The following is a 27,723-nucleotide window of genomic DNA, read 5'->3' as shown; positions in this document are numbered from 1 at the left end:
ATGGTGAGTGGTTACCGTCGCCCATGGACCTCAGCAATGCCAGGAGCAGAGCCAAGCCGCTGCCTACAAAATACTGCCTACTAAATAATCTCTATATATAAAAATGAATTTTATTGCTGTTCGTTAGTCTCGTTAAAACTCGAGAACGGCTAGACCTGGCTAATTTTGGCTAATTTTGGTCTTGAATCATTTGTGGAAGTCCAGAGAAGGTTTAAAAGGTAGATAAATATGAAAATGCTCGGAATTAAATAAAAATAACAAATTTTGTTTTTCCTTTGATGGGTGTGGTTTTAAGTTTATTTTGTACATCTTATTTATCGATTGAGGCACTACGAAGTCTGCCGGGTCAGCTAGTAATCTATATATTAATACGTGAAGCAAAAACTTTGTACGCCTTTTTACGAAAATTGCGGACGGAGGAGTAAGAAATTTCCCAAACTTAAAGAGAATATAGAGAAGGAGTGCAGAATGTTAATATTTCTTTAAATGATGCCTAAAAGTATGTACATACATGAAATCAATGAAAAAAAACATTACACACGTGTATTTGACACACACACGCATGGATACTATTTGTTTATTGTCAAACTTTTCTTGTTGCTTGTAGTCTGTGGTCAAATTGAGAATAGATTAAATATTGTTTGTCTTTATTAATAATTGTCTAAAGTGCAGTCTCGAAATCTGTGATTATAGTCTTTGAAAATAGAACCATACTAATATTCTAACTTCAATGAATTACAGTTGAATTTTGACTACTGGGGAACTACTAGTATTAATAATAAAGCCATTTAATCCAATCAATAAAATGTAGTCATATAAATACAAACAAACATTCATGTACCAGACTCATGTAAGCCTTTCTTTCAAAAGTTAAAAATCATGACTTTTACATCGTTGTATATTTATGAGGTAGCGATTTTTGTCAAAACGAACAAACATCTGTTTGCAAAACCGCAATCTGTTAGGAATACTTTAAAGATCTCTTCGCTACCTCATAGAACTGCCCTTTATGACAAGAGTTTTTTTAGTATGTCATCAAGAATATTTAATAAACTACCTATAAAAATTTTGAACAATAGATTTACAAGATTTTAAGCAAAAATTGCAAGTATTTTTATTAGATAAGGCTTACTATAGTATGTCAGAATATTTAGACGATAACTTTAGATAATTTAGATAATAAAGTAGAATAGAGTTCAATAATTATAATTGAAGTTATTTTTATTTTTATGTAGATTATACTTACACCTAATATTTGTACGCTTTACTAGCAGGACATAGTGATACATTTATTAATATTAACTTATTAATCTTTGTTAACCTATGACCACAAATAATAAATAAATAATAAATATAAAAAATAAATAAATGTTGAATTTACGTTTTAACACATGCATGTATTATTATAAAATGTTTTTTTTATTTTTTATTGCTTAGATGGATGGACGAGCTCACAGCCCACCTGGTGTTAAGTGGTTACTGGAGCCCATAGACATCTACAACGTAAATGCGCCACCCACCTCGAGATACAAGTTCTAAGGTCTCAGTATAGTTACAACGGCTACCCCACCCTTCGAACCGAAACGCATTACTGCTTCACGGCGGAAATAGGCGGGGTGGTGGTACCTACCCGTGCGGACTCCCAAGAGGTCCTACCACCAGTGATTACGCAAATTATAATTTTGCGGGTTTGGTTTTAATTACACGATGTTATTCCTTCACCGTGGAAGTCAATCGTGAACATTTGTTGAGTACGTATTTCATTAGAAAAATAGGTACCCGCCTGCGGGATTCGAACACCGGTGCATCGCTACATACGAATGCACCGGACGTCTTATCCTTTAGGCCACGACGACTTCAACATGTTGAAAAATGAAATCATTCAAATTCAACGTATGAATTATTCGAGGAAGAAATTTAAGATCACGTGCTACCAATGCCAATGCTAATGCCAATCTATCAAAAAATATACGTGCTCAATCAAAATATGAACATTAGAATTTTATTGTAACTAGAGGTCCCGCAGTAGTCGAAATTCGACTATAATTAATTGGAATTGTAAGTTTATACAAGATTATGATTGTATTTTATACTTCTATAATCACAAATTTCACCAAGACTACACTATAAAAAATATTAACAAAGACAAACAATATTTAATCTATTCTCAATTTGACAACAGACGTCAAGAACGAAAGTTTGACAATAAATAGTATGCATGCGTGTGTGCGTTAAATACAAGATATGTAGTGTGTGTAATGTTTTCTTTATTGATTTAATGTATGTTTTATGCATTATTTTAAAAAAATATTAACATAGTGCACTTTTTCTCTATATTCTCTATAAGTGTGGGAAATTTCATACTCCTCCGTCCGCGCAATTTTCGTAAAAAGGGATACAAAGTTTTTGCTTCACGTATTAATATATAGACATTGTAATGGTAACACCTAAGTCCTGGCTAAGTTAGCTAATTTTAAGATTTGCTCATGGCAACCCTATCTTCCGTTGCTACCTTTTAGTCCAGTGCATGGCAAATTGTACTTAAATTATAATTAAAAACGCAAATAATCATTTTACAAGCCTGTATTTTATTATACACAATACGCATGGTGGTAGGCCCTACCACCACACCGCCTATTTCTGCCGTGAAGCAGTAATGTGTTTCGGTTTGAAGGGTGGGGCAGCCGTTGTAACTATACTGAGACGTTAGACCTTATATCTCAAGGTGGTTGGCGCAATTACGTTGTAGATGTCTATGGGCTCAAGTAACCACTTAACATCAGGTGGGCTGTGAGCTCGTCCACCTATCTAAGCAATAAAAAAAGCATTATAATTTTACAATACATATTATATGGCATGCGACCTGTATCTAAACAATAGAATGTTTTACATGGTCTCATTGTTTCAGCAGTTATGCGCACAATTAGAATGATAAGCTCTTCAAATGTGTCAATTTGAAAGGTTTCATGTAAAATTGCGATCCGGAGTGCGTGACAAGGAGCGCCTCCGCTGAACCGTAACTCGGGGAGATAGCCTGATCGTTACCCCTACTATCGATTTCAGCGCGTTATAAATACATATTAAAAAAATGTGTTGTGTCGTGAGACGCCGGATAGGAACGAAGTTCCTTATTATAAAAAAAAATACATGTGTGCAATTCACACGTGGTAGAAGTGAAACCTTCCAAAATTAAAATACAATTATCCTAAACGTCTTAAGTATATGTAAAATTTTGTCATTAGTAAATAATTTTAAGGTAGCGCCCTCTGTGAATTGATATTTTAATTTCATGTATAATCCTAAATTAAAATTCACTACAAGAGCTTTCATACACACGTTAGTATTAAAAAATCTCATAGATGGCGCTGTATTAAATAGTATGTATATTTCTGTCTCATTCTTTGCTGGCTTCATCCTACACATTTTTGTATTTGTGTCTCTTACCTGTCGTTTTTTCCGTTGCATCCAGTTTGAAATCACAACGATTCTAAAGAAGTTTTCACTTCAATATTAATTTTATGTTCTGTTCGAGGTATAAAGAAAATAAAACTGGAGGTTTCGCAACAACCCACGGTCACTTCATTCACGGTTGTTTGCATAAGAGTTAGTGTATTGCGCAAACGAACGCTCTGAGATCGTGGTCTATGAATGATAAAAAAATATGTTATTTTTTTATACGTTATTACAAAGTTAAGTCGTACACTGTGTGCATTACTAATTTGTACGTTATTACAAAGTTAAGTCGTACACTGTGCGCATTACTAATAAAAATCTTACGTTACGGACGTTTTTCCCCGGTTAGGGTACCCCTCCGCATCATCCCATAAGGAACTTCGTTCCAAAAACACAACTTTACTTGCCACGTTTACTGGAATAGATTCCGAGATTACGGCACGTTTTTAGTTACAGGAGTACATGGACAACACCGAGCGGAAACTTTTGAAATGTAAACGAAGCATTTCGATAGTTATTAGCAAATATTAACAAAGTGAAACATCATTGGGACGACGATAAAAAAATAAAATATTTAAACACGATTAAAACCATTAAATGTCTCTTTGGGGTTAATAATCAAAATTCACATAATTCTTTGTGTATTTCTGATAGTATTCGAATAAGGGCCAAAGGTAAACTCATGTCTCAAGATGGGTGGCGGCATTTACGTTGTAAATGTATATAGGCTCCGATGACCACTTGACACTGGGTGCGCCGTTAGCTCATAAACTCATCATTATCATTCTCCTGCCCTTCTCCCAGTCGCCTGGGGTCAGCGCAACATGTTTTCTCTTTCCATACTCCTCTATCATATAATACAATTTCTTCGCTCACTCCCTTCTTACTTGGGAGGACCTCTTGTGAGTCCGCACAGGTAGGTACCACCGCCCTGCCTATTTCTGCCATGAAGCAGTAATGCTTTTCGGTTTGCGTTGTAGCTATACCGAGCCCTTAGAACTTATATGTCAAGGTGGGTGGCGCATTTACGTTGTACATGTCTATGGGCTCCAGTAACCACTTAACACCAGGTGGGCTGTGAGCTAGTCCACCGATCTAAGCAATAAATGACACATATCGTCTTTCACGCAATTCATCCATTTTATCTTAGGTCTACCTAAGCGTAAAAAATGTATTTTACTAACGATGAATGAATCATTGGTAAGGGCCGTCCCCAAGCCCTCATTTCAACAGGATCCTATTTAAAGCCAGAGGCAGCCTGTTCTCCACAGATATTACCGGCCATACCTTATACTTGTAGGTATTCTTTATACTATAAATTTTTCTGTTCTCACAAGAATACGTGACTAGGGTTCTCGAAATTTGAATATACGGTAAACCGGTACACCAAGAGTTAATAGACCTTAGAAATTAGTTTTGGAATTATTCGAGATGATCCCCTCATCTCTTTTTTATCATTGCACCTCCCGCCATCGGAGCAGAGTTCATCCATATTATCTGGAGCCGCTGCGTTCGTCGACAGTGCTTTTCCAAAGATCTTTTCTGCCACTTACCATCCGGCTTTGGAATGAGCTCCCCTCCACGGTGTTTTCCGAGCGCTATGACATGTCCTTCTTCAAACGAGGCTTGCGGAGAGTACTTAATGGTAGGTAGCGGCTTGGCTCTATCCCTGGCATTGCTGACGTCCATGAGCGACGGTGACCACTTACCATCAGGTAGGCCGTGTGCTCGTCTGCCTTCAATGGCAATAAAAAAACTAGTTTGTCAACTGGAGTAATGATTATTAAATCCAATTTCTCTCGATATTATAAAGAGTTGGTGACAGTTAGGTCGTTTTAATTTTGGACGGAGGCTGACCAAGCCCTGTCATATCTAAGGCTTAATTTATTTTTGTTATTGTTGGATATGAGAGTTCACAATCATCATCAAGAGAGATGATCACGTCATCGTCTTTTTACAACCATACCGCCCGCCACCAAAGTAGATTTCCTGCATACTACCTAGAATCACTGCGTTTTTCCACAGGGCGTTTCTAGAGATTTTGGTACCACACACCATCTGGATATGGAATGAGCTTCCCGTCCACGATGTTTCCTGAGCGCTGTGTAATGTCCTTCTTCAAACAAAGCTTGCACAGAATCCTCAAAGGTTGGCAGAGGCCTGGCTATGCTCTTGGAATTTCTGAGCTCCATGAACTATGATATCCACTCACTATTAGTTAGGCCGTATGCTCGTATGTATATGGCATCAAAGTTCCTTAGTATTGCAACTGTTCTATCCCTTTCCCTACCTAATCGTTGGTAATCTAAGGGGCTATTCCAACTTTACGCAGACTGGTAGGTGAGCTCACGGGTTTCATCATCATCATCATCTCAGCCTGTCCATTGTCCACTGCTGAACATAGGCCTCTCCAAGTGATCTCCAGTGCGGCCGGTCCGTTGCCACCTGCATCCAACGTGACCCAGCGGTTCTTACCAGGTCGTCGGTCCATCTCGTAGGTGGCACGGGTTTAACCTGAGAGAATTGCTAACACTAGCCCTAGCAAGAGCAGTGCTTCGCTGAATCTACTACCGGATCGGAATCACGACCCACTGAGAAGATCCGGCGAGAAACTCAGTGGGTCTATGGGCTGGTTTGAACATCGAACCCTTCGTCGGAGTCGATGAGTTTGACGAGGGTCCTATCCTTTAGACGATGTAAAAATAAATAAGATTCTGTTAGCCACTAGTGCGGTACTCACGTGCTAGACATATAGATGGATATAGACAGATGGACAGTGAAAATCATGGTCTGTAAGATGTGAATCTAATACAAATAAGATAGCAACATAAATCAATAAGGCTGGGATATTACCACCCTTATTTACGCGAACGAAAGTATAATTAACGTATCTGAATCCTTCAGACTTATATATGATCGTTTCTTGGTTAAAATAGGTAGTTGCGTATTGCAATAATTATTGGAAATAATACAAATTATATGTGTATAAATAAAATACATGCTTTTAAAATGAACATTCACGTTTATTCTATTTTTATTATAATTTAATTAAACCTTGCCATGCACGGAGCTAAAAAGCTGGAACGGAAGAGAGGGTTGCCAAGAGCAAATCTTAAAATTAGCAACTTAATTAGGACTTAGGTGTTACCATTACAATAAAATTATAATGTTAATATTTTGATTGAACAATACGCGATAATAAACAAATAACTTAGTACCATTTATATTAAAACAATGAAACAAAACTATACGAGCACAAAAGCAACTCAAAAACTTGAAAGTTAACTTCGTGAGCACGATCAATCACTAAATAATTAAGTTAAAAACTTCGAGTTTCAGTATGGCGGCCATTGTGGGGATTCCTTTGCCATTACAGCGCTATTTGACGCTATTCGTGCTATTGTCACCTCGGTGTGCCAGTTCGGCCACGAAGCCTTCGATTTTATAGCATTGGATGGCCAGTGCCTGCTCATTAAAATTTGAACGGTTTCATGAGCCTGAAAATTTTAATTCTCAAATAATGAGACATCTTTTATAAAAGTAATTAGTATTATTGCTTGTTGCATAGACTATTTCATCATAAGAAACCTTGTAAATTATTACCATTGTAAGTATTACCCTGTCTAACGAACATTTGCTTAACTTTAAATATGAATGTTAAAAGTATCTTAACTTTGGGGTGTCGGTGACAACGTACCTATTCTTCAATCCCATATAACATGGAAAAACCTCCTATATAGCAACGTATAAACTACTTCATCGATTATCAAGGAGAAGGTCAATAAAATTAAAACCAAACCACCTTAACAAAACATTACATTAGCTTATACTTGTCTTACTTAATTAAAACTAATCTATTCATATAAAGTTTGGGACGTTTTTTACCCGTAAACATTTTAATGTCGTCTATATCAGCAAATCGCTGATCTAAAGGCCCGACCGTTGCCATTATTCTATTCCCTCCTTTATTGTCCGTTAAATTGACAGCCGCTGTCGAGTTTACGATGCAATATAAGGTAGTATGATAAAGTCTTTATCGCAGTATCGGCAGAATGAGGCAATTTTATGTTATAGGCAAACTTTACAGGTGCTATCACCTTGACTCTAAACACTGGTTAGAAACTTAATCAACGTCAAAATGAGGTAGTTAATTTTGTGTTAGTAGTCTTCTATTTGAATCTATATAGCAAGTCATAGACGTCTGGCACTGTTGAACTTAGGACTCCCTCAATCCTCGCCATAATGACCGCTACCTGCATCCAGTGAAATCCGCAACCTTCAAAAGATCATCGTTGCATATTCGAGCATCGAATAATCCAAAAATTTGGAGTCAGGATTTTTCTATAGGAATGGTTTTGCCCTTATGGTTCTCTGGAGTACCTTGAGCTACAAGGGCGAAGGAGACTGGAGTCACGGATTGTGCAGAGGAAATAGTTTTTTTTGTCCCCCACCACCCCTGTATAGAGACAGCGCGTCACCTGGTCAGGCCCCCCGACGTTGGGAAGGAGTCGGCTTAACGCGCCGGCCACCCCCAACAAACGAGGGACCAGGATCTGAAAGTGAGCACGGAAGGTCAAACGACTGCCCAGAATGAGACCGAGGTACTTCAACTGCACCCCGACCCCGATACGGACGCTCTCAACCACGATGTGGGCATCGACATATGGCACTCTCCGGGGCCTGTGGAACCACATGGCCTCGGATTTACTGAGCGCCACGTCGAGTCCCAATCTCCTGATTTTGCCGACGACATGCACCACCCCAGCGGTGGCAAGACGAGCAGACTCAGCCAGAGGATCCAGTAGTATAATATAGAATACAGTAGCGTAATATACCAGAACCATAACAGATCGAGAAAGATTGCACGCGACACTACTTTGTGATGCAATGACAAAATATCTGCTGCCTTCTTCATCTTCAACCTGAAACCATCCAATGATGAGTGTTTTCCGTATGTTTCTATTTCTACGGGCATGGTGTGGTGTATCATCAGTCATTTCTGTGTGGTGTATCATTTATTTATTCGAGGTCTACAATCATAGCTCTCACTAAGAGCATTTCATGCGAACAGACGTAGTGTGGCGTACACAATATGTTTTTAATGCAAAATATCTTTTCATTGTCCCTAAATGTATTTTCGGTCTTTCATTCAATGTATACACGAGAATAATAATATTGTGATGTCGCTTTTATGTGAGATTCGCATGATTTCCTCGTATTGTGCGGGGATTTTAAGCACTCGTGTTGTTATGGCTCGTAATAAAAATCTACCTTTGGGCTGTTTGGTAGGTTTATCGTAAAAAGTACATGAATTCCGCTGAAGTTTGGTATTCGGAGAAGATAAAAGACCACAATTTGGTTTGGTCGGCAGCACGATATGACCAGTTTAGTCCATAGACGACTGGTCCATGGTCAAGCTCCTCTCAATTTGTCATCACCGCTAATTATTTTCAAGATTACCAGAGTCGACGTTGATTTGATGCCACCATAAACTAAGCCTAAAGGCAAATACAAGATTGCTCAGTCTTTAAAAACAGAATTCCTTACAAATAACCGCAATATGTCGGAGAAGTTGTACAAATAACCAATATTTTACCACTTGCAAAATCGCCGAAGTTTTGATGTGCCTTTGTGAAGGATTTTTGTTGTACACTTTTCTATCAACTCTGTTCCGATGTGAAAAGGCTACCGACTATGATTATATTAAAATAAATGGCGTTGAAGGCCACATCAGTGAAAGACTTGTCTCTTAATAAGTGACTTTGGTAATCAATTAACTCTATAGTTCTATCCTGGGCTGGGTTTCAAAGATTCAGTGTTCCAAGGTTTCAGTCTGATTGGGATGAAAATCATCTAACCCGAAAGGCATGATCAAATTAAATTAGATTAGTTAATACAGCGCTATACTCATTTTGGAACATCTTATGAACAAAGCATCGACGGCCTAATAGGCGAACGGTGTACTCATATCGAGTTCCCCAAGTGTGCTAGGGTTTATATCCTAGAGCACGTACCAATTAACAGGAACGGACCACACAGATATTCACGAACGCCTGTTATAATTGGAAATTAAATTTGCCAAATTAATTTTGCATATTTACTAGTGAGTTCTCTGACTGGACGAGTACGTAATGTCGAAGTAGGGGTGGGTTTCGCTTTAGTAAAGGTAGTAAAGAGTTTTTCGTAGTAAATAATTTCTCGCTGGTATTTTTTTTATTGCTTAGATGGGTGGACGAGCTCACAGCCCACCTGATGTTAAGTGGTTACTGGAGCCCATAGACATCCACAACGTAAATGCGCCACCCACCTTGAGATATAAGTTCTAAGGTCTCAGTATAGTTACAACGGCTGCCCCACCCTTCAAACCGAAACGCATTACTGCTTCACGGCAGAAATAGGCAGGGTGGTGGTATCTACCCTCGCGGAATCACAAGATGTCCTACCACCAATAAAAATCCCTGGTATCCCCCAGGCTTTATACTAAATGAGTTTACCTGTGATGTCTGTTAATGCTAGGTTGAAGTTCAAATCTCGATTTTATCATCCAGCGGCTGTTTCAGTCTTCAAAGCGTTACTCTTGACTATTCCGTGGCAGAACTATACGAGGTTGTGTTGCCTATCCGTGCGGACTGACAATACGTTCTACCAGTAGTTTGTAATAATATGCGAGCGCAAATGCTTAATGTGCTAGGTACATTATAAGCTAAGAAAAATGGTATCATCACTCGATACGAATTCTTAAAGTAAATAAAAAAGGGATATATAGTTTAATAATCTCGGGACCCGAATCTGACACAATGACGTCCACTCGAGCGTCGGAGCGATAATCTCTAGAGGCGCACCGCCCGCGCGGACCGATGCAACGTGGCCCAGTTTTCGATGTGGCCACGAAAAAAACGAGATTGTTGCAAATGATGCGACAAAAAAAACCAGCAGCGTAACGACAAGTTCTTTTATTTGTGCGAGAAAGCAGAAAGCAGGTAGAAATGGCTGGCATGGACTTGTTTTATTAACACTATCCCCCCTTCGTTGGCTTTGGCTAGTGGCAGTGGTGGAAGGGGGCGTTTTAATATGGCTGGCGACATGGCTGGCGGCAGAGCATAGCAGCTGACGTCACGTCCGTTACAAGATAGAAAATGCAATAACCGATACCAGTACCAATTACTGCTTTGGTAATTTGAAACTTTCGGTGCCTATATTGTATGTCTCAACTGAAAACTGACGTCGCAAACACTCTTGTACCTTATCTATGTACGTACCATCCGTTATATCTTGACATTACCGGCTTCCGAGTCGAATTCGTTTTCTGGTGTTATATGACAAAACTAAATATCGCAATCTTGGACTGTTCTGGATCGCCTTTTTTAATACGCTTTTATTAGTTTCAGATGTATGTATGTTTGTAACGGAATATTTGAACATGATTTTGACCCCCTTCAAAACGTCGGATTAACTCGAAATTTGGTATAATTATTAAGAAGCGATGACAATTCAATATTAAAAAAAAATATTCAAATTCAAACGTATTTTGTTAATTTTTTTAAACTATTTTTTTTTTATAATTATTCTGATACCATGCACCCCACGCTTTTTTTACAATAAAATTTTTTTTTTTACTCTATTTTTAATTCAAATTTATTAAAATTTATTTTTTTAGTTAATTTTTTTAAACTATTCTTTATTATTATTTATCTTTAACTCTGTATCTATGACGTCAAATGACCGAGAAACGGTTCGGACATCGTTCGTATTCATTTATTGAGTTTTATTACAATGAACCGGTCATTGTAATGAAACTCTATAACACCTTTAAACATTTTACGTCAATTTAAATTCGTAGAAAATTATCTTCACAAAAATAGACCAAGTCAACAGTTTTGTTCTGAAACCCGATTTTGATACGGGCGTAGCAAAAACAAAAGCATTTTATGGTTTCAATAACAGTGAAATCAATGTATTGATTAATCTTTCTCCTCCACATATATAATTAAGGTTCTACAGTGAATAGTGTGCTCTGAGGAATTGTTCGAGATGATACCGGCATCTCGTTTTTACCATCGCACCGCCCGCCACCGGAGTAGAGTTCATCCATACTACCTGGAGCCACTGCGGTCATCCACAGTGCGTTTCCAGAGGTCTTTTTTGCCACGTACCATCCGGCTATGGAATGAGCTCCCCTCCACGGTGTTTCCCGAGTGCTATGACATGTTCTTCTTCAAACGAGGCTTGTGGAGCGTATTAAGCGGTAGGCAGCGGCTTGGCTTTGCCCCTGTCATTGCTGAAGTCCATGGGCGACAGTAACCACTCACCACCAGGTGGGCCGTATGCTCGTCTGCCTACAAGGGCAATAAAAAAAAAAGAATAACCATTAAACAATTGTTAAAATTTTATCGCCGTAAGTTGAGTGGCCCAACTCGACTCTTGATCCGAGTACTGCCATTGGACAAACATCGCCAGAGGCTGCCTCCTGATACAACTTTAATTCAAATATACAGACTCTATTCGCGCTAGATTCACACATACTCTTGACGGGACGTGTGATTGCTTCGCTCCTTCCCAGGAAGGTGGAGCGGTATTTCGATTTCTTCATGCAGTTCTTTGGTTTGGAAAATTGATAATGATACTGCTAAGAGTAAATTAGACATAGTTAATTGAACTGGTTTGATACATTATACGATGTTTTACCTTCAGGGAACCTTAGAAGTCGTCGTGGCCTAAAGGATAAGACGTCCGGTGCATTCGTATCAAGCGATGCACCGATGTTCGAATCCCGCAGGCGGATACCAATTTTTCTAATGAAATACGTACTTAACAATTGTTCACGATTGACTTCCACATCGTGTAATAAAAATCAAACCCGCAAAATAATAATTTGCGTAATTACTGGTGGTAGGACCTCTTGTTAGTCCGCGCGGGTAGGTACCACCAGCCTGCCTATTATCTGCCGTGAAGCAGCAATGCATTTCGGTTTGAAGGGTGGGGCAGCCGTTGTAACTATACTGAGACCTTAGAACTTATATCTCAAGGTGGGTGGCGCGTTTACGTCGTAGATGTCTATGGGCTCCAGTAACCACTTAACACCAGGTGGGCTGTGAGCTCGTCCACCCAACTAAACAATAAAAAATAAAAAATTAAGACGATTAAAAAATAAACAGTAGCGTCCTCTGAATATCTTACCAGCTTAATGCAATCCCTGACCAGCATTTACTGGTGGTAATTCGTTCTATGGCCGCGCGACCAACACCATGTCTTTTTCTGCCACGAAGCAGTCAATTTCGGTCTGGAGGGTACAACAGTTGTACAGTTGTACAATGCAAAACGAATTGTTTTGCCTCATGTCTATGGGCTTGGGTAATTACTTAATACCGGATAGGACGAGGCTTTGTTCACCCATCTTCTTCTTCATGTTCTAATAGCCGTATGCCCTATTATAGCAGTAGGCAGCGGCTTGGTAGCAGTAGACAGCGGCTAGGCTCTGCTCCTGGAATTGCTGAAGTCCATGGGCGATGGTAACCACTTACCATCAGGTGGGCCGTACGCTCGTCTGCCTACAAAAGCAATAAAAAAAAATTAGGGACTTGGCAAGAGTGTTACGACCAGCAACCTGTCTGACATTAACCTTCCTTGAATGGCATTTCCAGTAGCATATCCATTTCAACGTGATTGCTATAGGGAGATACTTTTTCTATTTCTTCGTTTGGTACTTCTTTTACTTCATCCGTTTTGTATTCTGCGGTTTGCATTTCATTATTATAAACATTTACATTAGAATTTAGATTTTCAAATACCAAAATGGTAAAGATATTATCATTTTCATCACATACTTCACGACTTAACCCAACTTAATCTATCTTAAGAAGGAGGGAGCCTGGAGATCAGTAATACAGGTCTTTGAACCTAGTACAGACTTCAGCTCTTTCAAAGACTTACAAAATAAATTATAAGGTTAATTTCCATTTGTATTTGTACTATTCCTTTAAGAGCGGAATCAGCCCTTCATCACCCACATGATAGAAATATCGCAGATAAGGAATGTGATGGCACAATCTGCTAGGCCACTGCGCCTGGTCCAAATTCAATCAACATTAAAATACACGAAAACGGGGTTGTGTCGAACATCCAATCGCGTCAGCGATTTCAAAGCTCGAGATTTTAAATTGTAATTGGGTCGTTCGATTTTATATCATTGATTGTTTTTTGTCAAAGCATTTTATCAATTCACCGGTATGCGGGCCAATAGTATTGGAATCATTCGTCATCCGTGCATTAAAAAATGTAAATGTTTTAAAAAAAAAACGTTAATAGCATCATGAGGTAGGACTCTTGTGATTCCGCGCGAGTAGGTATCACCACCCGGCCTATTTCTGCCGTGAAGCAGTAATGCGCTTCGGTTCGAAGGATGGGGCAGCCGAACTATACTTGAGACCTTAGAACTTATATCTCAAGATGGGTGGCGCATTTACGTTGCAGATGTCTATGGGCTCTAGTAACCACTTAACTGCAGGTGAGCCAACCCATCTAAGCAATAAAAAAAAAAAAAAAAGTGATCCCCACATTGTGCCTAATCTGCCATCGCAAAAACATAATCGAATAGACCAACACACCAACCAACATCAGTACACCAGTAATTACATGGTAAATGGTCGTTCAACGGTCTAAAGAACCGATGAAATACGAAATAAACGAATGATTATTCGTCTAATCGACAAATTACTCGAATAAGCCCCGTAATTCGCGACTCATCAATATTCACATTGAATAATTACTTGCTGACGGTCGTGCCGATTATCGATTATTCATAACCGGTAGGCTTTAGAGAGATATCTTTGATGTTGGTTTTTGTCTTAAGTTCAATTATGTCCGCTTGGAATAAAACAATTCAGAGAGTGTTGGTATGGCCACAGTCGCCCGGTCATTGGTTGAGATGACGGAGACCACAGCCGAAGAAGCTGTTTCTGTAGAATCTAGTATAATGTATCATAATAGGGAAGGAAGTATAAAAAGGATAGGAATTATAAGAAATAATCTAGCATAGACACTAGCAATCATAACCTACTTAATAATAGTTACTAGAGGTCCCGCAGTAGTCGAAATTCGACTATAATTAATTGGAATTGTAAGTTTGTACACTATTATTATTGTATTTTATACTTCTATAATCACAAATTTCGCCAAGGCTAGACTATAAAAATTTTTAATACAGACAAACAATATTTAATCTATTTTCAATTTGACCATCAAGAACAAAAGTTTGACAATAAATAGTATGCATGCGTGTGTGCGTCAAATACATGGTATGTAGTGTGTGTAATGTTTTCTTTATTGATTTAATGTATCTTTTATGCATTATTTTTAAAAAATATTAGCATCTTCTCTATACTCTCTATAAGTGTAGAAAATTTCATACTCCTCCGTCCGCGCAATTTTCGTAAAAAAGAATCCAAAGTTTTTGCTTCACGTATTAATATATAGATTGTCTAAACTTCTAATTACCACTTATTTGCAGGGGAATATTAACAGTCAAATCCCACTATATGTTACAAACAACAAGTTACGTTACAATTTTTTTACGTTTTTGAAGTAGAGAAATCTCTGGGGCTGGTCTCCGAGTGGGGTGACTTGAATTAAGTTCGGTTCAACCCATAGAAGACTCAGGCGCTCACTGCGAAGATGGGCGCTTTTGGTCACAACTTCACACTTCTAATGATTCCTTACCATTATCTTTGTAACCCCCCGAGACTTTTGGGTTTGATGTTTCGAACGGTAGGAGTCACATAGCGGGTGTAGATAAGTTGAAATCTTAAATTTTAGCAGTCCTCAACAAAGTGAAACGGTACCTACGTCACGGATTGACAAAGACTTATCGTTCACAAAGCACTGGTCTGGGCAAAGGTCTGGTCTCGCGTGAGATACTATTGCCATCTGTGGGCCGTTCGGGTTGTCAGTAATCCCGTTCTCACCACACATCACTTAAAACCTGTTTGAGATGAACCCATCATCTCACTTTTACTATGGCATCGACCGCCGCTGGAACAAATTCATCAATACTACCAAGAACTCAGATTCATCTATAGTGTATCTCCAGAGATCATTTGTGCCACTATCCAGCTTTGGAATGAACTACCCTCCATGGTGCTTGATCGGCGCTGTGTCATATCTTTCTTCAAGGAGGTTTGGGGAGAAGTACTCAGCGTTAGGTTGTTATATAGCTGTGAGCGAGGCACTGCTGAGGTCCATCAGCGGAGGTCCATAAGCGACGTATGGCCCGTATACTCCATCTGTATACAATGGGCATTAAAAAAACGTACATATTTTTAATACCTGTACAAACTCTAAAACATCACCTCGCCACAGCATATAGGCGAAAATCTATATATCGATATATATAAAAATGAATTGCTGTTCGTTAGTCTCGCTAAAACTCGAGAACGGCTGGACCGATTGGACTAATTTTGGTCTTGAATTATTTGTAGAAGTCCAGAGAAGGTTTAAAAGGTTAGATAAATATGAAAATGAATATGAAATTAAATAAAAATATCAATTTTGTTTTTCCTTTAATGTCCCCCTCGTCGGACGGATTCCTTTTATTTGTTTTAAGTTAACTTTATACAAAAGTTTAGGTCTTTTATTTATCGATTGAGGCACTACGAAGTCTGCCGGGTCAGCTAGTTAAAAAATAAAAGAACAAACAAATATGAAAACTTGAATCGCAGACGAGCTATTTCCAAAACCAATCAACCGCTAACGTCACAGTACGCATGTGGGAAATTAAGCCGACAGCTGTGCATTCACAGGATGACCATTAGTTGCGCAAACTGAGAGGCCAAGAGTAATCTAAGACCCACTTATCTACATAATTGTATCTGGAAGCTTAATGACTAAGCAACTGGTCTCAAAGCTAAATATAGACACAATCCCCTTCAGCTTTCTACTAATCCCTAGCTCTTCTAGTTAATTAACAGAAGCTCACTATATATCCGACATGAATATACCCAATAGTACTAACTAGTGGCCAACAGTAGTCGAAATTCGACTTTAAACAATTGAAATTTTATGTTTAAACATTATTATGGTTCTATTGTCGAATACTATTATACTTATACAATATAATCACAGATTTCGCCAAAACTACACTATACATTAATACTCATTAAGACGAACAATATTCATCTATTCTCAATTTGACCACAGACCTTAAACTACTTTATAGGTCTATGCTATAAACACACAAAAGTTTGACAATTGACAATAAACAAAGAGTATATATTTATATATATTTGTGTTGTGTCAAATACATGGTAGTGTGTGTAATGTTTTCTTTATTGATTTAATGTATCTTTTAAGCATTATTTTTACAAAATATTAGCATTGTGCACTTCTTCTCTATATTCTCTATCCTACCTATTACTGCTGTAGAGCAATAATACATTTCGGTTTGAAGGGTGGGCAGCCGTTGTACTGTTAAAACTTAAAGCTTGGAACTCTTGTCGCATTTACGTTGTAGATGTCTATAGAATCTGGTAACCACTCAACACCAGGTCGACCGTGAGCTCGACCACCCATCAATTTTTGATCAACCAAACTAACGTCGAGAGCTGTAAAGGATTTGCCCTGGTGACTAACAATGATGCAGGCAGCGGAGCGTGAATACGGACATTTGCAGCCCTGTTCTAAAATAGTTTTCAATACTAACTACATATTTACACACTCAACTATCCAACATACGACCGCGGAAGATACCCCGCGATGATTACAGAGCACTTTGTTCGGCTTCCGCGAATCTCAGACATAAAATTACTTTTCTAAGATCGCATTTTGTTATTCTCAGTATATCCACTTCTGACTTTTCGAATACCTCACAGATTCCGTGATCAGAAACGAAATGAATGGAAATCGTAGAGTGAAGTTAAAATTTCTTCTCAGTCGTACACTCCTGGCGGAGTGGTCGTGGTTACGTATGTCTTATTGCTTGGTTGCGGATTTTGAGAGACCATCTCTCCATCTCCATTCTCCATCTCTCTCTATTTGTGGCGGTACGTGCACATTCATAAGGGTACACTTAGTAGATGCCTTAATCAAGTCTGTCCACCTTGTGGATGATCGGCCGCGAGAATGTTGATGGTCTACTCTTCCTTAAAGTTAAAGAAGTTAAAGTACTTAGTTACAATCATGATTACAGAGCCCTTAGTAGTGCTACGCGTTGGGGTTCGGGCTAAATAAAACTTCCACCGAAGTACAAATTAAAACTCTATTTAACACTTTAAGCAATTACAGAACACTTTACAATTCTCAATTCACTTCTTCCGCTTTGTTTCAGGTGATCCATTCGCTGTTTCGCTTAGGGTAGAACTGCTTACTAAGTGCCTTCGTGTCATCTCTGCAATGCTGTTATAGTCAATACGACATCTCTACAATTATCGAGAACATTCCTGAGAGGTCGAGTAGTTTCGATATGTGTTTCCGCTATTTGATTATAATAGATGGCGTTGTACTTCTCAAGCGTTCTCGATTTTACTAGCTCTTTTTATATTGGTTTCTGTTATTCGAAGATAGATGGCGTTACTCTAACCGGAGTAAAAATAGTAAATTAAATATCCGAACTCCTCTCTAATGTAATTATAGATAGATGATCGCCGTGGCCAAAATCGGCTAAGGAGAGTATTAATTATTGTTAGGCAGATATACTTTCGATTGATGAGATAGTTTAAAAGATTTTAAGGCTCATTTGATATAAAGTGATCATCAACACTGACCATACTCAACACTCGTAAAGTCTACAAGATTTACCTAATTGTATCAAATTATCTTATCTTATACAACATAATCCAAAGTTTTGCTCGTTATATTATCATCCCAGCATACGTTATCTGTCTGTTCGTGTAGTTCTCACCACAGGAGGTCATGGGTATTGTATCTGTTTACCTTAAATATTTTAAGATTTGCATCTCTTACCACTACTCCGAGTCGTGGCTTCAGTATAAATAAAATTGGTCACTCCAAAACATCATCTTTAAATTGAATTTTCTTGGATTCTTTCGATTTGTGGAATGGTATAAGCAATTTTAAGCTTTCATTTTTCAATTTCGATAATAACAAATAACTAAGAACAAATAATGCACGGTCATCCGGCCCCAAGTTGAGATTCCCTGGGTTATGGGTACCAGATACTGATATACGTACTTATTGTTACGCCGATAAGAGTAACGCCATCTATCGCCGAACAGTCGAACGAATATCGAAGGATCTAGTAGCACCTAGAACGCTCGAGAAGTACAACGCCATCTATTGTCAGAAAGCGGGAACACACAATACTCGAGTTTTGTGGAATATTCTCGACGATTCTAGGGATTTCGTCTCGACTATAAAAACTTTGCAGAGATGGCACACAGTCAGTTAGTAATCGGAACTACTCGAAGCGAAACAGCGAAAGGATCACCTGAAGCAAAACGGAAGAAGTGAACTGAAAATTTTAAAGTGTTTGTGGAGTGTTTTAAGTGCTCTAAGTGATAAATACAGTGCTAGCTTGTAATTCGATAGAATTTTATTTATCCCGAATCCCAGCGCGTAACATTATATACGTTTAAATAAACATATGTAGATAACACGACCAGACAAAGAGTAAACAAAACCTTCATCACACAATGTTTACCCGATGTCGGAATCGAACCCACGACGAGACGATACGAGAAATATTTTGCAGTTTTCATTGACGCAAATGATACCATACATATTAATATATTAAATCAGACTCTCCGCACTCACACGTGCTAATTTTGGTGTTGCTTTCGCTCCTGATTAGACTGCTTAAAATTAAAAGCTAATTAATAAATAGTAATCATACACTGTTTCTCAAACTTTAACTGAAGCGATTCAGATTTTTTTTCTTTTGGCTGACAAATGTCGACTCGAGATTCCTTAGTTCTTTGTTTAACTATTGCATGGATTACACGGTCACCAGAGTCCATATGTACAACATTAACGTCACTAATTTTGAGACATTAAGTTGTAGACTCAATTGCAATTGAAGTCCATGGTCCACTCTTCAAGTCGGGACGCAGCCGTTTCGAGGCAGAAATAGAGCATTGGAATCCAATTACGGAACTCAGAGCAAAACATCTAGTAGTGCCTCCAAGTGGCAAAGCTGTAACAAAGTTAAACTTAGAAAGTTGCCAACTCAATTGTGGGTTCGCTGCTGTGTGCATTTCACTCGGCTACTTAGTTCAAAGGGTGCTTACTTTGTTTGTCTTATGTATGTACAGAGCTATGGTGCTAAGATCGGTTTTCATTTTCTTAGGAGTCGTCGTGGCCTAAAGGATGAGACGTCCGGTGTATTTGTGTGGAGCGATGCACCGGTGTTACCAGGCGGCGGGTACCAATTTTTTTAATGAAATACGTATTCAACAATTGTTCACGATTAACTTCCACGGTGAAGGAATAACATCGTGTAATAAAAATCAAACCCGCAAAATCATAATTTGCGTAATTACTGGTATTAGGACCTCTTGTGAGTCCGCGCGGGTAGGTACCACCGCCTTGTCTATTTCTGTCGTGAAGCAGTTATGCGTTTCTCTTCCAGACAACCGTTTAATTTACAGAAATTCTGGAAAATATAAAAATATAACAGGTATGTTGCGGGGTACTATAGATAATACATTATTATACAAAATATATACATACAATAAATAAAATATATACCAATATTTATATACCAATATACATACTTACATACAATACATACTAATATACTTACATACACATAATAATACATCAAGAGTATGGAAATAATAAATGATGATGCAAACAAACAGCACTAAGCAGATAAGTAGTGTTCCTTCACCATTTTGTACCGTGTGTTCCACGGGGAGTGCTCTGAGGAATTGTTCGAGATGATACCGGCATCTCGTTTTTACCATCGCACCGCCCGCCACTGGAGTAGAGTTCATCCATACTACCTGGAGCTACTGCGGTCATCCACAGTGCGTTTCCAGAGGTCTTTTTTGCCACGTACCATCCGGCTATGGAATGAGCTCCCCTCCACGGTGTTTCCCGAGCGCTATGACATGTCCTTCTTCAAACGAGGCTTGTGGAGAGTATTAAGCGGCAGGCAGCGGCTTGGCTCTGCCCCTAGCATTGCTGATGTCCATGGGCGACGGTAACCACTCACCATCAGGTCTGCCTACAAGGGCAATAAAAAAAAATCTTTTAAAACAGTTTATAATTAAAAAGATAAAAGTCTCGTCGACGTCGTTTAGACCAAATAACCTTTCACCTCTTGATGTGTATACACCAAAAGGTCTCAAGTCTAGCGTTAACAAACAGTGTTATGATTACACGATTATAATTTACAGCGCCCAACTTTTCCTATTTACTCGTAAGCGTTCGGCGGCGCCCGAGCCGCGACTCGCATTAAATATGCATCAGCTTCCCGCTCTTAATAAAACATTAGGTTTTTAAGAACCGCTTCAAACGGCGTGTGTCACTTAACTATGGCTTTGGCTGTGAACAACAAAGAATTTTGGTTAGAGGACTTTAGTTACCGAAAGGCACTGGTAATTTTTATATGTTTGAGAATATACTGGTGGCCCGCAGGCCTTTCCAGTTTTACCATTTCAGGTGGGCGAGCAAAGGCTCAGCCAAGAGGGGTGGGATTTGCTAACAGCTACCCGAGCGCTTCCAAAAAAGACATAACAACTCAAACGTAGCTGTTTTGCGAATGAATCTACTACCGGATCGGAATCGCGACCCGCTGAGAAGATCCGGTGAGAATCTCAGCGGGTTGATCCTGTAGACCGAATGGTAAACAGTTGTTGTCGTCCTAAGCACGTCATTACGGATCCTCCCGATCCATTAACCGTGCTTTTAGGTACCACAAGCACCGGTCACCATCCTCGTCGAACCCACCGCTTGCGACGAAGGGCTCGACAAGTGAATTAACCCATAGACACAGCCCACTGAGTTTCTCGCCGAATCTTCTCAGTGGGTCGCAATTCCGATCCGGTGGTAGATTCTGCGTAGCACTGCTCTTGCTAGCAAGAAGAGGAGAGTCAAGGAGAAAGCCTAAAATAGCCTCTCAACGCTATCAGCATAGGTAGGGAAAAAAAGTAATTCTATATTAAGAATAGTGATCAATAAGCTATATTGTCCTAAAGTCGGTGTCGGTAACCATAGCACGGGAGAATGTTCTCGCATGAAATCATTGAATACGTATTCTTTTACTTACAACAATACACCAATCCAAAATGACCAATCATTACGTGTGTGTGTTTTTTTTTTTTTTTTTTTTTTTTTTATTGCTTAGATGTGTGGACGAGCTCACAGCCCACCTGGTGTTAAGTGGTTACTGGAGCCCATAGACATCTACAACGTAAATGCGCCACACACCTTGAGATATAGTTCTAAGGTCTCAGTATAGTCACAACGGCTGCCCCACCCTTCAAACCGAAACGCATTACTGCTTCACGGCAGAAAAATAGGCGGGGCGGTGGTACCTACCCGTGCGGACTCACAAGAGGTCCTACCACCAGTAATTACGCAAATTATAATTTTGCGGGTTTGATTTTTATTGCACGGTGTTATTCCTTCACCGTGGAAGTCAATCGTGAACATTAAATTTGTTGAGTACGTATTTCATTAGAAAAATTGGTACCCGCCTGCGGGATTCGAACACCGGTGCATCGCTACATGCGAATGCACCGGACGTCTTATCCTTTAGGCCACGACGACTTGTGTGTTCTATGTTAATAACTTAATGATATTTTTGGGTCCAATATTGCCCTTGTAGGCAGATGATCATATGGCCTACTTGATGGTGAGTAGTTATCGTCGCCCATGGACTGCAGCACTGCCAAGGGCAGAGCCAAGCTGCTGCCTACCGCTAAATGAGGTTAGCGTAAAATTAATTAACGACAATTTTGAAACAATACTGAATTCCGTATTGTGGTAAGAACCAGACAGCTCGGTAAAGTTATTTGGCTACAGTTTGACAGGCATGGTCTCTTCTAGCATGCTTCGTACAGTTTCACGGCTTCACTCTGAAACCTACAGTTGAATTTACGAGGCGAGCGTGTTATAGTGCTTAACCGACGCGCTAAGCTACGTAAACACGCAAAACCGGTTCAGATTATCCGGTTTCGTTTACGTTGTAAAAGAAGCGAAGTTACATGTGGTTTTAGTACAAAGATTACCTGTGAAACGGGTTCTAGTAACTCGTCCGGGTGACGGTCAAATCTCTTGATGTGCTTACTGGTGGTAGGACCTCTTGTGAGTCCGCACGGGTAGGTACCACCGCCCTGCCTATTTCTGCCGTGAAGCAGTAATGCGTTTCGGTTTGAAGGGTGGGGCAGCCGTTGTAACTATACTGAGACCTTAAAACGTATATGTCAAGGTGGGTGGCGCATTTACGTTGTAGATGTCTATGGGCTGCAGTAACCATTTAACACCAGGTGGGCTGTGAGCTCGTCCACCCATCTAAACCCATACATATATTCTTTGGAAGTTTGCCGCTATGCAATATACTTGCGGACAAATCAAAAACCTAACAAAAAATGTATAATCACTCAATTAGACCTTCACAGCTTTTGAACAACTGTACGACACTGGGCTTACTCCTTTTCCAAGTATCATAACCGAGCATTCACGTGGTGATGTCCATGGACTCCTGGAACTCCTAATACCAGGTGACCTGTGAGCGACTTCACTTTGCTGATTTCACTTCATTAGTTTCGATATATGCGAACTGCATACGTAACACACAACCAAAATCTGTATATATACATTTTTTTTATTGCTTAGGTTTGTGGACGAGCTCACGGCCCACCTGGTGTTAAGCGGTTACCGAAACCCATAGACATCTATATTGTAAATGCCGCCACCTCCCTTGAGATATAAGTTCTAAGGTCTCAGTATAGTTAGATCGGCTGCCGCTCCCTTCAAACCGAAACGCATTACTGCTTCACGGCAGAAATACGCAGAGTGGTGTTACCTACCCATGCGGACTCACAACACGTCCTACCACCAGTAATTATTCGAGTGTATTTCAAGTATATATGTCGGCGCGTGTTTTTATAAACCATTAGTTCATGACTAATAAAGATGGGACGACAAACAACAGGTGCAAGCATTCATCGAAAACAACACGTGCAAGATAAGAATCGTAAACAACATCGTCCCACCACGATACCTTGCTATAAAAACGCTCCGTTGTTGTCTCTCGAGCTCCACTTCGATAAAGCGGCACGACACGAGAACCCTCTCATCGTGGCCGCCGGTAACTACATTCCCGATCCTGCGGACAGAATGGAAAGCAGTCGACGTCGCCCAAAACACGTCATCTCGGATCCTCCCGATCCACTAACGGTGCTTTTAGGTACTTCAAGCACCGGTCACCGTTCTCGTCGAACCCGTCGCTTGCGACGAAGGGCTCGACGAGTAAATTAACTCTCAGACACAGCCCACTGAGTTTCTCGCCGGATCTTCTCAGTGGGTCGCGTTTCCGATCCGGTGGTAGATTCTGCGAAGCACGACTCTTGCTAGGGTTCGTGTTAGCAACATCGTCAGGTTTGAGCCCCGTGAGCTCACCTACTAAAGTTAGGGTTACGCTGAAATAGCCGCTAGGGCTATCAGCTTAGGTAGGAAAAAAAAAAAAAAAAAAAAAAAAAAACTCTCGAGCTCAGAAGCGAGCGAGTCGCCGTGTCGGACGTAGCGCTCCTATGTAATATACGCTCTGTGTTCATTTCTGGTTTTATTGACTTACGAAGACCGCCCGCTTACCATGTCGCTACCCGAAAGTGGAAATACTCCAACATATTATTATATACCTAAAAAAATTAATAACATAATTTGTCGCGGACAAGCAATGTAAAACAAATAAAAGATATCTTCAGCGAGACCTCTAACTCCACGCGGCAACTGATTTAACACTACCTCACTACACGCTTTTTAATCTATATATTAATACGTGAAGCAAAAACTTCGTATCCCTTCTTACGAAAATTGCGCGGACGGAGGAGTATGAAATTTTCCACACTTATAGAGAATATAGAGAAGAAGTGCACAATGCTAATATTTTCTTAAAATAAAGCATAAAAGATACATTAAATCAATAAAGAAAACATTACACACACTACATACCATGTATTTGACGCACACACGCATGCATGCATAGTATTTATTTATTGTCAAAATTTTGTTCTTGACGTCTGTTGTCAAATTGAGAATAGATTAAATATTGTTTGCCTTTGTTAATATTTTTTATAGTGTAGTCTTGGCGAAATTTGTAATTATAGATGTGTAAAATACAATCATAATAGTATCCAAGCTTACAATTCCAATTAATTATAGTCGAATTTCGACTACTACGGGACCTCTAGTGAATACTAAATGTATCATATAACTTTTTATAAACAAAATTTGACAACGTATTTGATTATGCACTTTCCCTAGTACCTATTATAACTCAGTGAAAGCGCTGATCTGACTAATACGAGCTTGCATAACTTTACCATGAACTTCGCGACCTATATTCAAACTGAAAAGTGCATAGTAACTTATTTACGGGAAACAGGGGATCGTGTTTTGAAAATTCATGTATAAAGCTCTACGCGATAAGCTGTTAAGCTGACTGAGCTTTACTACCGTGTACAGATTGGTGTGCTTCAATGCTATTAGAATATCTGCTATTTATTTTTATCCAGGAAACTGAAATGATGCATGAGAAGAATTAGAGGGCGTATTAAATTATGTAGAATGTGTATACCTAGTCTTACCATAAATACTGAGACAAAAGAAAAAAAAAATCTATTGGAAATAACATGTATTACTTTTAAAGTGTTTTTTTTTATTGCTTAGATGGGTGGACGAGCTCACAGCCCACCTGGTGCTAAGTTGTTACTGGAGCCCATAGACTTCTACAACGTAAATGCAGCCACCCATTTTGAGATATAAGTTCTTAGGTCTCAGTATAGTTACAACGGCTGCCCCACCCTTCAAACCTAAACGCATTACAGCTTCACGGCAGAAATAGGCAGGATGGTTAAACCTACCCGCGCGGACTCACAAGAGTTCCTAACCACCAGTAATTACGCAAATTATAATTTTGCGGGTTTGATTTTTATTACACGATGTTATTCCTTCACCGTGGAAGTCAATCGTGAACAATTGTTAAGTACGTATTTCATGAGAAAAATTGGTACCCGCCTGAGGAATTCGCGGGGTGCGCTTGCGGGATTCGAACACCGTTGCATCGCTACATACGAATGCACCGGACGTCTTATCCTTTAGGCCACGACGACTTCAGAACATGGGGAGGTAGTAGAAAAGTGGGTAATAGAATACTGTATTTGAATATAGAATAAATTGTATTTGTATAGGTTTAGATAATTTCAAAAAAATCTTAATTTACACCACGGTAAACCAATATCATATTGTCTAGATCACAAGCAAACTATGTAGCAGATGGGACTAATATTTTTATCGTTTTACCGCCAAAATAATAATAGATACCAGAGACATCATTTTCTATGTAAACTCGTAAGTAAATTGATTACATAACCTATAATCTACATTAACGAAGCACCCGGTTTTGGACCGACTAAAACCGGGTATAAGCGAGTACGAGTCGATTCGATCCGCTAAGCCTCTCTAGGCCGGTCGCTGTAATCCCTACAAACACAGCACGAAGTTTCGTAAATTGTTTAGAATTAGATAGGCCATTAAATTAACGATTGAGTATCGGATATGGGTATTAGATATGAAGTCGTCGTGGCCTAAAGGATAAGACGTCCGGTGCATTCGTATGTAGCGATGCACCGGTGTTCAAATCCCGCAGGCGGGTACCAATTTTTGTAATGAAATACGTACTTAACAAATGTTCACGATTGACTTCCACGGTGAAGGAATAACATCGTGTTATAAAAATCAAACCCGCAAAATTATAATTTGCGTAATCACTGGTGGTAGGACCTCTTGTGAGTCCGCACGGGTAGGTACCACCGCCCTGCCTATTTTCTGCCGTGAAGCAGTAATGCGTTTCGGTTTGAAGGGTGGGGCAGCCGTTGTGACTATACTGAGACCTTACAACTATATCTCAAGGTGTGTGGCGCATTTACGTTGTAGATGTCTATGGTCTCCAGTAACCACTTAACACCAGGTGGGCTGTGAGCTCGTCCACAAATCTAATCAATAAAAAAAAAAATATATATATATTTACTGCTTTAGTGGTGATTTAACCAATCGATTAGGGTTTAGTGTTTTGTATACAATAATGAAGACATTTAATAAGCGTTCTTTATAGACTGTCTTCATAGCTACAATTCCTGATTGAAATTGAGTGCACGCGGATACTCGTGGGTCCTGTGCCTATTTTGCTTTAATACTTACACGTGTTAATTAGCTACCGGAGCCCATAGACATCAACAACGGTAATGCCGCCACCCGCCTTGAGATATGAGTTCTCACTTTTATAGTACAACGGCTGCCCTTTAAACGCATTACTGCTTCGCTCCAGAAATAAGCTGGATGGCGGTACCAACTATACCGCATTCATATGTAAATACTTTGTATTTCACCTTGTAGTACAGGTAACCCACCTATAACGCGGTAGATACGTGTTCCTAAAAACTCCCGTGTTGCGAGAAACGCGCTATATCAGATTAGCGAGTGAAAAGCCACTACAAAAATGATGAGAATTTTTTCTGAATAAAAAAATCTCAACTATGCTTGTATATATTTTTTTACTTATCTATACATGTAAATAAAATTAGAGTGTCTGTTTGTAATATTGAAATAACCGCTTTTTACTACATGCATATGAATATATATACGGTACATACAACAAAATAAAATTTTTTACAATTTTTGTCTGTCTGTCTGTCTGTTTGTTCCGGCTAATCTCTGGAACGGCTGGACCGATTTTGATGAGACTTTCACTAATAGGTAGCTGATGATATAACGAGTAACTTAGGCTACTTTTTTTAGACTAGCTTCGCCCCGCGGCGTCACCCGCAGTTATTGTCGTGCCGCGCGCAACATTGCGGGACTCGCCTATCAATAATAAAATTTTATGTTTCCGAAGCGAAGCGAGGGCGGGTCACTAGTTATACATAAAAACTAAGCAGTAAAAATTCGGTTATAGCTTAGATGGTTGGACGAGCTCACGGCCCACCTGGTGCTAATTGGTAACCGGAACCCATCTACACACATCTACAACGTAAATGCCGCCACCCACCTCGAAACATGAGCTGTAAGGTCTCAGTTTTTAGAGTATAACGACTG

General features: G+C 39.4%; 1 long non-coding RNA gene across 1 annotated transcript in view; it reads left to right on the top strand.

The window, feature by feature from the left end:
* Positions 1 to 26,629, top strand: part of LOC134200720 (uncharacterized) — a 151,538-nt gene extending 124,909 nt beyond the window's left edge. Inside the window, exon 2 of the long non-coding RNA XR_009975760.1 lies at positions 26,436 to 26,629. This is a non-coding gene — a long non-coding RNA (uncharacterized LOC134200720). The remainder of the gene's footprint in view (positions 1 to 26,435) is intronic.
* The last annotated feature ends 1,094 nt before the right edge of the window (positions 26,630 to 27,723 follow it).

This window comes from Bombyx mori, chromosome 20 (genome assembly GCF_030269925.1).
Source record: "Bombyx mori chromosome 20, ASM3026992v2".
NCBI lineage: Eukaryota > Metazoa > Arthropoda > Insecta > Lepidoptera > Bombycidae > Bombyx > Bombyx mori.
The sequence above is the reverse complement of the archived record's forward strand: the minus strand, read 5'-3'. Positions and strand labels throughout refer to the sequence as shown.